This window comes from Octopus sinensis, linkage group LG3, assembly GCF_006345805.1.
Source record: "Octopus sinensis linkage group LG3, ASM634580v1, whole genome shotgun sequence".
Lineage (NCBI taxonomy): Eukaryota > Metazoa > Mollusca > Cephalopoda > Octopoda > Octopodidae > Octopus > Octopus sinensis.
Window position 1 is genome coordinate 127,128,625 of NC_042999.1, and position 12,481 is coordinate 127,141,105.

At 37.1% G+C, this 12,481-nt stretch overlaps 1 long non-coding RNA gene across 1 annotated transcript in view; it reads left to right on the plus strand.

Moving 5' to 3' along the window:
- The first annotated feature begins 714 nt into the window (after positions 1–714).
- The window catches only part of LOC118762806, a 19,927-nt gene continuing 8,160 nt past the window's right edge, over positions 715–12,481 (plus strand). The window contains exons 1-2 of the long non-coding RNA XR_004998555.1: positions 715–727; positions 11,080–11,085. This is a non-coding gene — a long non-coding RNA (uncharacterized LOC118762806). The remainder of the gene's footprint in view (positions 728–11,079; positions 11,086–12,481) is intronic.

Below are 12,481 nucleotides of genomic sequence, written 5' to 3' on the forward strand. Positions count from 1 at the left end.
CAATTTATTTATTCCAAGTCATTTTGTACTTTATTAAGTATTTATAAATCGTTTTTTTTTTTTTGCTATTTTTGTTTAGAGATGGATAAGTCAGAAATTCATACATTTTTGAAATATGAGTTCTTTCTTGGAAATACAGCATCACAGACAGCTCAGAAAATTAATGGAATATTTCATTTGAATATTATTACACAGCAGACAGTAAATTGGTTTGCAAAATTTCGTTCTGGTAACTTTGACCTCACAAATGAGCAACACGTTTGACCAGAAACAAAGGTGGATAATGACAAACTGAAAGCCACCATAAAGTCAGATCCATCTCAAAGTGCCCGTGAATTATCATTGTTGTTTGGTGTTAGCAAGCAAACAATATTGATTCACCTAGTTCAAATCGGTAAAATGAAAAAGTTGGATAAGTGGGTTCCACATGAATTCAATGATAATCAGAAACAGCAACGTTTGGAAGCCTGCATTATGCTACTCTCTTGTCATAAAAATGAATAATTTTTGAATTGAATTGTAACATGTGATGAGAAATGGATCCAATACAACAACCATAAATGTTCAGCACAATGGTTGAACAAAGATGAGCTACCAAAACACAGTCCAAAAAGCAAAATTCATCAAAAGAAGCTGATGGTGAGTGTTTGGTGGACTGGCACAGGTGTGATCCAATATGATTTCATTAAACCTGGCTCATCAATCACAGCCAACTGGACCAAATGATGTAGAAACTTACGAACAAAACAGATTAGATTAGTCAACAGATCCACTCCTATTTTATTGCAAGACAATGCCAGACCACACATTGCAAAAATAATATTGGCAAAATTACAGGAGTTGGAGTTGGAAGTCCTCCATCATCCACCATACTCACCTGATCTTGTCCCAACTGACCACTTCTTCCAGAATTTGGATAACTTTTTGATAGGAAAAAAATTTAATTCTGATGATGCTGTAAAATAGGCCTTCCAAGATTTTATTGCTCCAGATTGCCAGGCTTTTACAGTTCCGGGCTGGACAAGCTACCACTGAAATGGCAAAAGTGTATTGACAATATGTGTGCATACTTTGATGAATAAAATTATTCCTTGTATTTATAAAACATTGGCAAACTTTTTTTTTTCTTTTCTACAAATTTCATACTTAACGACCTAATCTATATATAAGTGTGTGTGTGTGTCTGTCTGTCTGTCTGCAAATGCACACATATATATGTATGTGCATTCACAGAGACACATACATACATACATATATGAACACAAACATGTGCATGTGTTTGTGTGTGTATGTGCATGTATAAATATAGATAGATATATATATAAATATATTTACACACATGCACACATATCCGCTAAAAGATTAGATGTACATACAATCAGTAGTAGTAGTAGTGGTAGCGGTAGTAGTGATGGTGGTAGTGGTGGTAGTAGCAGCAGCAGCAGCAGCAGCAGTGGTAGTAGTAGTAGTAGTAGTAGTAGTAGTAGTAGTAGTAGTAGTAGTAGTAGATAAGAGAATTAATAATAAATGTAAAGGTTCCCCCTCCCTAATTATATAAGAAGTGTAATGAGGAGATGATACTTGTGCAGTTTTTCTCATACATCAATCAACTATGTAAGAGAAGTCAAGTGGTTTCTACTGGGAATAGAAACCAACTTGTAGCTTCATTTGCCAAGAACTTACCAAAAATACATGACTCTGCTTCATCCTTCTTCAGTAATACATTAGTAATAGATATGAAAATGGATGGGTGGTTCAAAAGTTTGCTTTGCAACCAAGTGGTTCTGATTTCAATTCCACTCTGTGATACTTTAGGCTTATATCTATTACTAAATCCTAAGGTAAACCATAATGAAGATGCATAGCTCAGTGGTTAGAGCATCGAGCTCACAATCACAAGGTAGTGAGTTCAGTTCCTGGACCGGGCTGTGTGTTGTGCTCTTGGGCAAGACACTTTATTTCGCGTTGCTCCAGTTCACTCATCTGTAGAAATGAGTTGTGATGTCACTGGTGCCAAGCTGCATCACCTTTGGATAACATTGGTAGCATGGAGAGGAGAGGCTGGTATGCATGGGCGACTGTTGGTTTTCCATAAACAATCTTGCTTGGATTTGTGTCTTGGAGGGTAACTTTCTAGGTGCAGCCCCATGGTCATTCATGATCAAGGTGGAGTCTTCTCTCCTAGATAAACTATGTGAGTGTAATTTGGCAGATGGAAACTCTCAGAGCTCTCTCTCTCTCTCTCTCTTATGGTATCATGCTATTTTTAATTGGCACACAATGAAGGTAACCTATAGTAACTCTGCTAATTTAGAGCAGCTTATGCATCGCATAAACAATAACAAAATGTGACAAAGGTTCAATTGCCTACCTAATGGATCTAGCAAACATATGCATCTAAATACTAACAAAGGAGATGTAAACCACAATGAAAAATACTATTTACAGCCAAATTGTTATAGTAGAAATACTTATGATACAGCTAACATGGTGGCAACGTGGGTAAATGGAGTCAGGACTGCCTTATATACAAATAAATACGATAAATAAAACAGTCAAATATTCAAATTTTAAAAGAACTCCAAATATAACAGTTTCTTGTCTCATGCAGGGAAAAATCAAAATGTCCATTAATGAATCTCTGTATGAGTACAAATCTTGTATATAAATGTACCACGCACACAAGGGGAGGGCCATATGTTTACATTAGGCAAACAACTGATTGATTTAAGAACTGTTATCATAACCATATCACCAGCTTTAAGACAATCAATAAGAGACATTCAACATCTTTGGCTGATTTTGTATGGTGAATGAAAGAGGATAAAATGGAATACAACATAACTTGGTCCATAGTAAGGTATGCGAAACCATACAATGTATTTTCTAGGAGATGCCATCTCTGCTCTGAGGAATCCCTATCTATTCTGTGGATTAATGAGAAGATCATTAAAAGAATTTCTGAAAGACTGTCAAGATACCTACATACATATAAGTGTACTTTCGCACAATGCAGTGCAAATGAATTTTGAGTAATTGTTAACATAATTTACTTTAAGGTATGGATGACTTAAGTTTACTGTTAACCTCTCCATTCCTACAAACACCAAGTAGATAGTTAACTTGCTTTGTGATCATGAGTGCATCAAACCTCACATGTGCATGTGCTCACGTTTCCGTGGATGCTAGTATATGTGAGTACACTCATGCCATGCAGCTTGCCCAAGGGCGTTTGTTTATACATCCATATTTATTAACAGCTATTTTTAATAATTTTCTTGCTGTACTGTGTATTCATTTCTCTTTTCTTCATCTGTGATTTTATTTTTGGTCTTCTATGTAGAAGCTTTTCTTTCTACAAAATAAGAAGTTACATTGCGGAACTGTTACTTCAACAAGTTGTGTCTGTTTAAAACCCAATGAAATACATCTGCACTGCTGGATGCTCCTGAACCAGTTGTTGAGTGCCCCACCCATGAGGGATCGATGCTAGATGTGTTGAAACAATTGTCGTAATTAATAAATTTTCGTATATTCCATTTTCTATTATTCATTTGCCATATATATATATATATATATATATATATATATATGTATGTCAACTGTAGAAATATTGCCAGATCAGATTGGCACCTGGTGTAGTTGCTGGCTCTCCAGACCTCAGTCAAATCATCCAACCCATACCAGCATGGAAAATAGACTTTAAATGATGACGACAACGACGATGATGATGATATATATATATATACATATATATATATATACGTGGCCGTTGCCAGTGCCGCCTTGACTGGCTTCTGTGCCGGTGGCACATAAAAAGCACCATCCGAACGTGGCCGTTGCCAGCGCCGCCTTGGCTGGCTTCCGTGCCGGTGGCACGTTAAAAGCTCCAACCGATCGTGGCCGATGCCAGACCCCCCTGGCACCTGTGCAGGTGGCACGTAAAAAGCACCCACTACACTCGCGAAGTGGTTGGCATTAGGAAGGGCATCCAGCTGTAGAAACTCTGCCAGATCAGACTGGAGCCTGGTGCAGCCCCTGGCTTCCCAGACCCCGGTCGAACCGTCCAACCCATGCTAGCGCGGAAAACGGACGTTAAACGATGATGATGATGATGATGATATATATATATATATATATATATATATATAGGCGCAGGAGTGGCTGTGTGGTAAGTAGCTTGTTTACCAACCACAAGGTTCCGGGTTCAGTCCCACTGCGTGACACCTTGGGCAAGTGTCTTCTACTATAGCGTTGGGCCGACCAAAGCCTTGTGAGTGGATTTGGTAGATGGAAACTGAAAGAAGCCCGTCGTATATATGTATATATATATGTGTGTATGTGTTTGTGTGTCTGTGTTTGTCTCCCTAGCATTGCTTGACAACCGATGCTGGTGTGTTTATGTACCCATTACTTAGCGGTTCGGCAAAAGAGACCGATAGAATAAGTACTGGGCTTACAAAAGAATAAGTCCCGGGGTCGAGTTGTTTGATTAAAGGCGGTGCTCCAGCATAGCCACAGTCAAATGACTGAAACAAGTAAAAGAGTAAAAGAGTATACATATCTGTCTCTCTCAGAGCGAAAAGCAGTATGATGCTTGTGTATGAACAGGAATGCTACATGATAGTGGAATGTAGACCAAGAATTCAGAGAATATGTGAAAACTAGAAAGAAACGAAACTCGCATGCTCTGCTGGATGTGCTATGTAAGTGTGCATGTATGACTAATTGCAAATGAGTTTCAGATTTAGTGTGCAAGGGAAAAGACTGTGCTGGTATGGTTATGCGATGCATATGGATGAGGACAGCTGCATAAAGAAGTGCTGATCACTAAATGTGGAAGGAACCTGAGGAAGACATGGAATGAAATAGTGAAGACCAGCCTCAGGATGTTGCATCTCATGAAGGAGATGATAGAAGACTGAAGTGATAGGAGATTCAATATACTCAAAAAGACTCATCCATCGCAGCAGAAAATAAGGTCACAAAAGCATACTGCTTATGTCCACTCCTACCCCCACCACCACACACATATATCTAATCTGTCCCTGTAAAACCTCTATTACTCTAACACCCACCCCACCTCTTCTAACTATGGCACTATTTACTCAGTAATTATAATTATATCAGAGTAGGACTACATATATTTTATTCCTCTTTTGTGTTACCAACTATCTCATTCCTTTCAACCACTTCCTTTTGTCACCCATCCTGCAATTCTCAATATCATACCTTAGTACTTAATTTTGCACTGAATGCCCCTTTTCCCTGCACACCCTTCTCAAATCTGCCACCAGCCTTTGTTAGTCACTCACTGTATCCGCTCCTTGGTACCCCTGACCACTTTCTCTGTCACAGTGATATTTATTCAAGCTCTTTGAATTTTGAGTTCAAATCCTGAAAAGTTAATTTTTCTTTTCAGCTTTCAGGGTAAATAAATTAATGTATCAATCAAGTACTAGACTCAATGGAATTAACTAACCTTTATCCTCTCAAAATTGCTGGCCTTATGCTTATATTAGAAGCTACTACCACAGCAGCAGCAGTAGTAGCAGCAGCAGTAGCAGCAGCAGCACCACCACCACCACCATCTTTATTCATGCAACAATTATGTTTGTTTACGTGTAATGTCTCTCTCTCTCTGCTTATGTGTGTGAGCATCTTGTTATGTTTGCATGTATATATAACGTCACTCTCTCTCTCCCTCTCCTTCCCTCTTCTTCATTTTCTTTCTTACTGTCTGTCTCTCTCTCTCTCTCTCTCTCTCTCTTTGCATAAGTGTGTGAGCATCTTGTAATGCTTGTATATATGTCATGCAGGAATAATGCCAGTGATTTTACCATTTTTGTTCACTGAACATCAAGCTGTGCCCCATGTCTTCAAATATTCCAGACATATTATGAGATTTTAAGTGTAGTGAGGAGAAATTGTTCCTGTAGTGCCTCATACATAATTGTTACACAGATTATAGAAAACCATTTGGAGACAGTTTCATGTTCTGTACTTAGTGAACCTATTATAACAGAAATTACCTTTACCCGCTGCAATTTCAAAGCCTTCTAAATTCCTGCTTTAGGTCCTGGTATTTCTTAAATTTCTTATTCTTTTCTTTCACTCTGGTATCAAACGAACTATTTGACTGTGTAACAGAATTTTTCATTTTATTTTGTCTTTGGTCAGTAAGTGTTATTTCTTATTTGCTTCTACCTAGAAATCAAAGGAAATGACTACTATTCTCTTCAAGCTTTGCTTTTGTAACCTGGACATCAATGTCTTGAAACTGACCTCTTTTCCATTACATTTCAGACAGATTCAGCACTGAGTTGCTGAAGCAGAAATTTCATTATAGCAAATATTCTGCTCAATACCACAGATTTGCTTGCCAGTTGCCTGACCTTAACAACTTGAACATGTCCGTTAGTAGCTGACAATATGTGCATTTTTAATCATGAGCAGGAGTAGTAGGGAAGCATCATAGCCATGTGTTGAGAGGAATTTTTGAGGATTTGAATAAATGTAACAAAAGCTAAGTTGAAAGAAATATTAGCCACTTTTCATACTTTCTAGGGGTAAGCAGAGAGGAAATAACAGTTGCTACTCATGGACAAAAAACATGTTACACAGTGTTATCACATGAGCTCTAGTAACTTTCTGTAGCACAACAACATCCAATCTTGAATATAACAGTTTCTTGTCTGAGTTTTTAAGTTCCATAAAACTTTTACCTAAATATTTTTGACAACTTTCATGGTCTCACAATGTATCATAACAAACGTGAAATTCTGTCTGTCCAGGACCCCTGTATCTCAGTCTATATTTTCTCTACATAGGCATATACCTTTTTGGAAGCAGGATGAACCTGGGATTGAAAATCTGCCCTTCGTTCAGTTCTTGAACATCCAGGATTGGGATCAGGTCTGGATGAGTATTTGTTATATTCTAACAGTCAAATATTCAAATTTTAAAAGAACTCCAAAAATTTGTGAACTTACAAGTTTTTCATTTAAACTGAATTTAAATTAATACTACATTAGTAGAGTACCAATAAATGCTTTATTATTATTGCTCTCTTTAGTTTTGGCTTATAGGTGCAATTAGCCCTCCAAAGGAGCTAATTTAAAAGTTTGCATGGACTGCAGCTTAATTAACTGATCCACCTGTATTTGCTTTTACCCAAACCCAGGAGCTTTTCAGCACCCCCTCATATATGAGCTGGATGTAGCTGGTTTAAACAGTAAAGGGTAAACCAGTTCCAAGTTTAAATACTTCTGAATGTGGTATTCCTGAAGAAAATTCCATGCATTTTTTTCTTGGTCTGTATTTCTTTCCTGCTTTCCATATCTTCTTTCTCTTTCATGGAATTAATTATTCTTCCCTCCATTTTTCTCATAGCCCTCAATACTTTTTCCTTACTTTCTGACACATACTTGCACAGACATTGTTCTTTCATCACTACACAATCTTCCACACTTATCAAACCTCTTCCATCATCACAGCCTTTCATATTTTTTCTGAAGCATATCATATATCATTAGCAACTTTCTAGTCTTCCTATCAATATTTGGTAGTTCTTGGGTGTTCCAGTTGATGGTGCCTGCCCTGTATAGGGAGCTTGAGACAGAGGCAGTTTTTAGTGTTCAGGTGTAATTTTGATATCTCTTTTCTTCTTTCCCTTTCTATATATATATTTTTGGGGGAGTTTCTTCTTTCATTTTTCAGTGCGTGCTTCATTTGGTTTTGTCTTTTATGCTATCAGCTTCCAAAACTCCTAAATATTTATTCTTAGCTTCCTTATTAATTTCCTTTGTTTTATATTCTCACCTGCAGGAAGCTCAATTCTTTCTTTCTCAAACAATTCGCTTCTCTTCATGGCAAGAGTATCACACTTATGGAAACTGAATTCCAACACCACCACTACCACCTTCATCACTACCACCATCGTCATCGTCGTCATCACCGTTGCCATCGTTATCATCATCATTATCATTCAGTGGTCTTATTTTTAACATGTGCTTTCACTGCACTACCAAGTGCACATATGTGTGCCTTGGGTATATGCTGTGGTTTGTTTTAGTGCTGCTATTTTTATTGTATTAAAATGCTTTACATAGGATATGTATGGTACCTAACAGTGCTATTTTCTGCATGTTATATATATTTGTAAGTCCTGATATTTTCTCTGTATGTTTTCAGTCATGTATTTCTCAGTATGTTTTTTAATCATGCCTAATATACTTATTATAAGGATTATTTTTATCTTCAGGCCCCCACCACATTCTCTGTTTCCAGATCGTTGTATTTCAAGAGTTTCTCCATTTCTTTAGAGATACATTGTCATCTGTTGGGACTGAGATGTCAGTTAGAAGGCCTACTCCTGATAGCAATATCTGGCATATTAGCCTTGATCTCTCTATTTGTGTGCATTGACATATGTCAGAGCATAGTTGCTTTGTCATTTTCTGAGACCTTTTCTGGGGGTATGCCTATACCATCTTTTTCCTATTGTCATTCCTTAGTGCTGGCACTGCTTCCTGTGTATCTAAGTCTCAACTCTGTTATGCCTGTGGACGTATTACTTCTTGGCAAGGACTGGGCAACCAGAAACAATATGATTTATTGTTTCTTCCAACTACCACATATTTTGCAGTTATTCATTGTATTTTTTTCATTATTTGCTTTTGGTGGTTCCTTGTGGGGAAGCTATGATTCTCTGCTATTATTATTATGATTATTATTATTATTGTTGTTGTTATTGTCATTATTATTATTATTATTATTATTATTATTGAGTGAGAGAGCAGTGCATGCCATCAAAGTGACACTAGGGTAAAATATACGAAATCCAGTATACCCATCATGACTACCCGTCTGATAAGGGTACACCAGGCACATGCATCACAACCATATGTGTGCAACATGGTGATCTCATATCAAGATAAACAGTGCATGACCTTGCAGGTAGGGCCCAGTCAGAACTTTCATTAGGTCAAGTAGCCCCCTCAAAAGGTCCCTGAGGGGAGAATTCTCAATGCACAATACCACATTTTCGGGGGTGACATTTGTGGCAGGCCTTCCAGATTGTTCATCATCTTCCAGGGACATTGTTCTGCTTTTGAAGTGCCTGTGCCACTTGAAACATGGCATACAACCCATTGTCTTGTTACTGTAAGCTTGTAAAGCATTCTCAATGTCTCTAGCAGACTTCTCAAGTTTGATGCAAAATTTCATATTGGCTCATTGTTCCTTCCTGTCCATGTGTCCATGACAAAATCGCAAACCACAACATGCACATGATCACAAAAACACAAATTTCACAACTTGTGAACTGAACAGTGATGTCACTTGGCCCACTGCCTCATGAAGCTTACTCTGCATATGCATCCATGAGCTGCCATCTGTTGGCAAACTGCAGAATTAGTCCATGAACTTTTTGATACGACTTCCTATGCCCAGTTTAAATATTAAAGGGTTAAAGTGTCATATCAGTAATGGGCCCAAGACTGAGATGAATAGAGAAAGTCAGATATGAGCTCAATGACTTAATGTCAATGGTATTTAATAGACAACAACAATATATGTAAGATTGGCCAGTTTTACAGAGTTAAATAGGGTTAAAAATGTAAGAGATAATGTAAAGCTAAGAGGAATAACCAATGAATTGTCCAAAATTTAGAGTACTTTTTAATTAACTGGTTAAATGAACTGTATTCATGAATTCATAAATGCAGTTTTGTTGTTATTTTTTTCAAAAATAGAAACTAATATATCTGCAAATCACATTTAATGATGTTTGTACAGAAATATTTGCTTCTCATATGATTTTATTTATTTATCTGCTTGTTTGTTTGTTTATTGCATTAAAAAAGTAAGCTCCAATAGAAGTGAGCTCTAGGGGTTAATTTTCTGCTAGCAGGATGTATTACAAAGCTTTCATTTCTAGTTGTTCCTATCTTACATCACATATAGGCTTTCCCCTCTGGATTTGTCATGATTGACCTCAATTTTGTCAATGTCAAATTTGTCATTGTCAGCCTCAGTTTCATTATCCTTAGTCTAAATCATGTTGTTGGCTATCTCAATTTTATCATTGTCAATTTATATATTGTCATTGTAGGATGGAGCAAATTGTTTCTTTGAACAGACATTGACTAGGCTAAAAATAAAAAAATAAGTCCTGGGGTCAATTTGTTCGACTAAAATACTTCATTGCAGTGCTCCAGCATGGCCACAGTCAATTGACTGAAACAAATAAAATAATAAAAGAATAAATAATAAGCATTACATTTGAAAGACAAAACTGAGTGCTACAGGTTTAAATGTTGTCATGGTTAGGATAGAGTGAATTTTTTCTTTATTTGATGATTATTTATCACAGAACTGAAAAAGATTGATGATAATGAAACTGAGGTTGACAATAACAAATATGAGGTCAACATTAATGAAATTAAAGTTCATAATGACAAATTTGCAGGGGAAACCCCATATACAACTAATTGTCAGACATGCAGATCTAAATCTTACTTGTCCCTTCTTTAAAGCATTCATTAAAGAATACCTTTCATCAAGGCATGTTGATCCTGTTTATTATTTTCATGTAAAATAAATATAGATTTCTTGTCACTTGTCATAATGTTAAGTTATATAGGAGAGAAAGTATAATTTATTGAACTTATGATAGTATATCACTGGTTGTGGAGGCACATGGCCTAGTGGTTAGAGCAGCGGACTCGTGGTCGAGGGATCGTGGGTTCGAATCTCAGACCTGGCGATGTGTGTGTGTGTATGAGTGAAACACTTAAGCTCCACGTGGCTCCAGCAGAAGGTAATGGTGAACCTCTGCTGATTCTTTCGCCACAACTTTCTCTCACTCTTTCCTCCTGCATCTTGCAGTTCACCTGTGACGGACTGGTGTCCCGGCCAGGTGGGGAACCTATATGCCAAGGAAACCAGGAAACCAGCCCTTATGAGCTTGGCATGGCTCGAGAAGGAACAAATATATCACTGGTTAAAGCTGAAGGTGCATAGCCTAGTGGTTAGAGTGTTAGATTCATGATTGAAAAGTCATAGGTTCAGTTCCAGGACTGGGTGGCACATTGTGGTCTTGAGGAAAGCACTTCATTTCACATTTCTCCAGTTCACCTAACTGAAAATGAACATCTGCAGCAGCTAGAGAAAATCCTATTACAGACTGGCATCCTCTGCAGGGAGGAGTCTTTATATGTTTAGTTGCTTAGTGTACCTCAGAAAGTGGAATTATCTTTGGTCTAATGAACCTGTAGGGTTGAGGCAGATTTAACTTTTTATATCACTGGTAATTATTTTATTACTTCTCTCTTTCTCTCTCTCTTTCTCTCTCTCAACAGCAGGGTTTCAACTTGGAAGAAAGAAAGATGAAATTACATGCTGTAAGTCTTTTGGTAAGTTAGCTAATGGAAGTAGAACAATATTAACAAGCTTAGCAGGCCCTCACAGACTAGTGAGATCAATGGAGTTTGTGGTTGGTGCACTATCTGAACATCTGGTGGTTGATGTCTATAGAAATGTAAGTGAGTGTAGAATTTCAGATGGTTGAAAATATGAGAAGGAAGGATTGTAAAAAATGTTTAGTAGGAGATTTTGATGACTGAAGCAAATACGAATGATAAGAAGAGGTGTATCAGATAGGCCTCAATGAAGAGTAGTGTATGCAGTTAACAAGTTTTGGGAATCAGAGGCCTTTATAGTCAAGATAGAAGAGACAAAGAGATGAAACACCATAACTGTGGCAGTGAATGAGTCTTTGTTAATCAGTTGAATGAACTTCTTTTGTATGCATATATATATATATATATATATATATTGGTAAAACGGTAAGATAACAAAAGAAAGAAAGAGACCTCAATAGAGACATAACATAGAAAGCATGTTAGAAAACAGATAGAACATGCTTTCTATGTTATGTTCCAAGAAGATTTTATATATTTTTATATATTTTTTATGTATTTTTATATAATTTTTATGACGAAAAATGCGAGCGATGTATAAGTACGCAGGCAAGCAGAGTTATAACACAGTAATTTCTCTTTATATAACGGTATCTTTTCATAGCGTTTTCAAATAGCCAGATAACCGAAGAGATGGTGTTGTGGATTTCCACTTCGGCATCTGAAACTCAGAGTTTTATCTTGACTATCGAGTAATGTAACATATTATTGTATATATATATATTGGCGTTAGGAAGGGCATCCAGCCGTAGAAACACTGCCAAATCTGACTGCACCTGATGAAGCCTTCTGGCTTCACAGACCCCAGTTAAACCGTCCAACCCATGCTAGCATGGAAAACGGACGCTAAATGATGATGATGATGATGATGATATATATATATATGGAGAGAGAGAGTGGGGGAGGAGGGAGAGAGAGAAGAGAAGAAAGGAATATTTCAAATGTATTATAGCCATGAAAACAGCAGAAAGATTGGGTATTTTACTCTTATATGACAA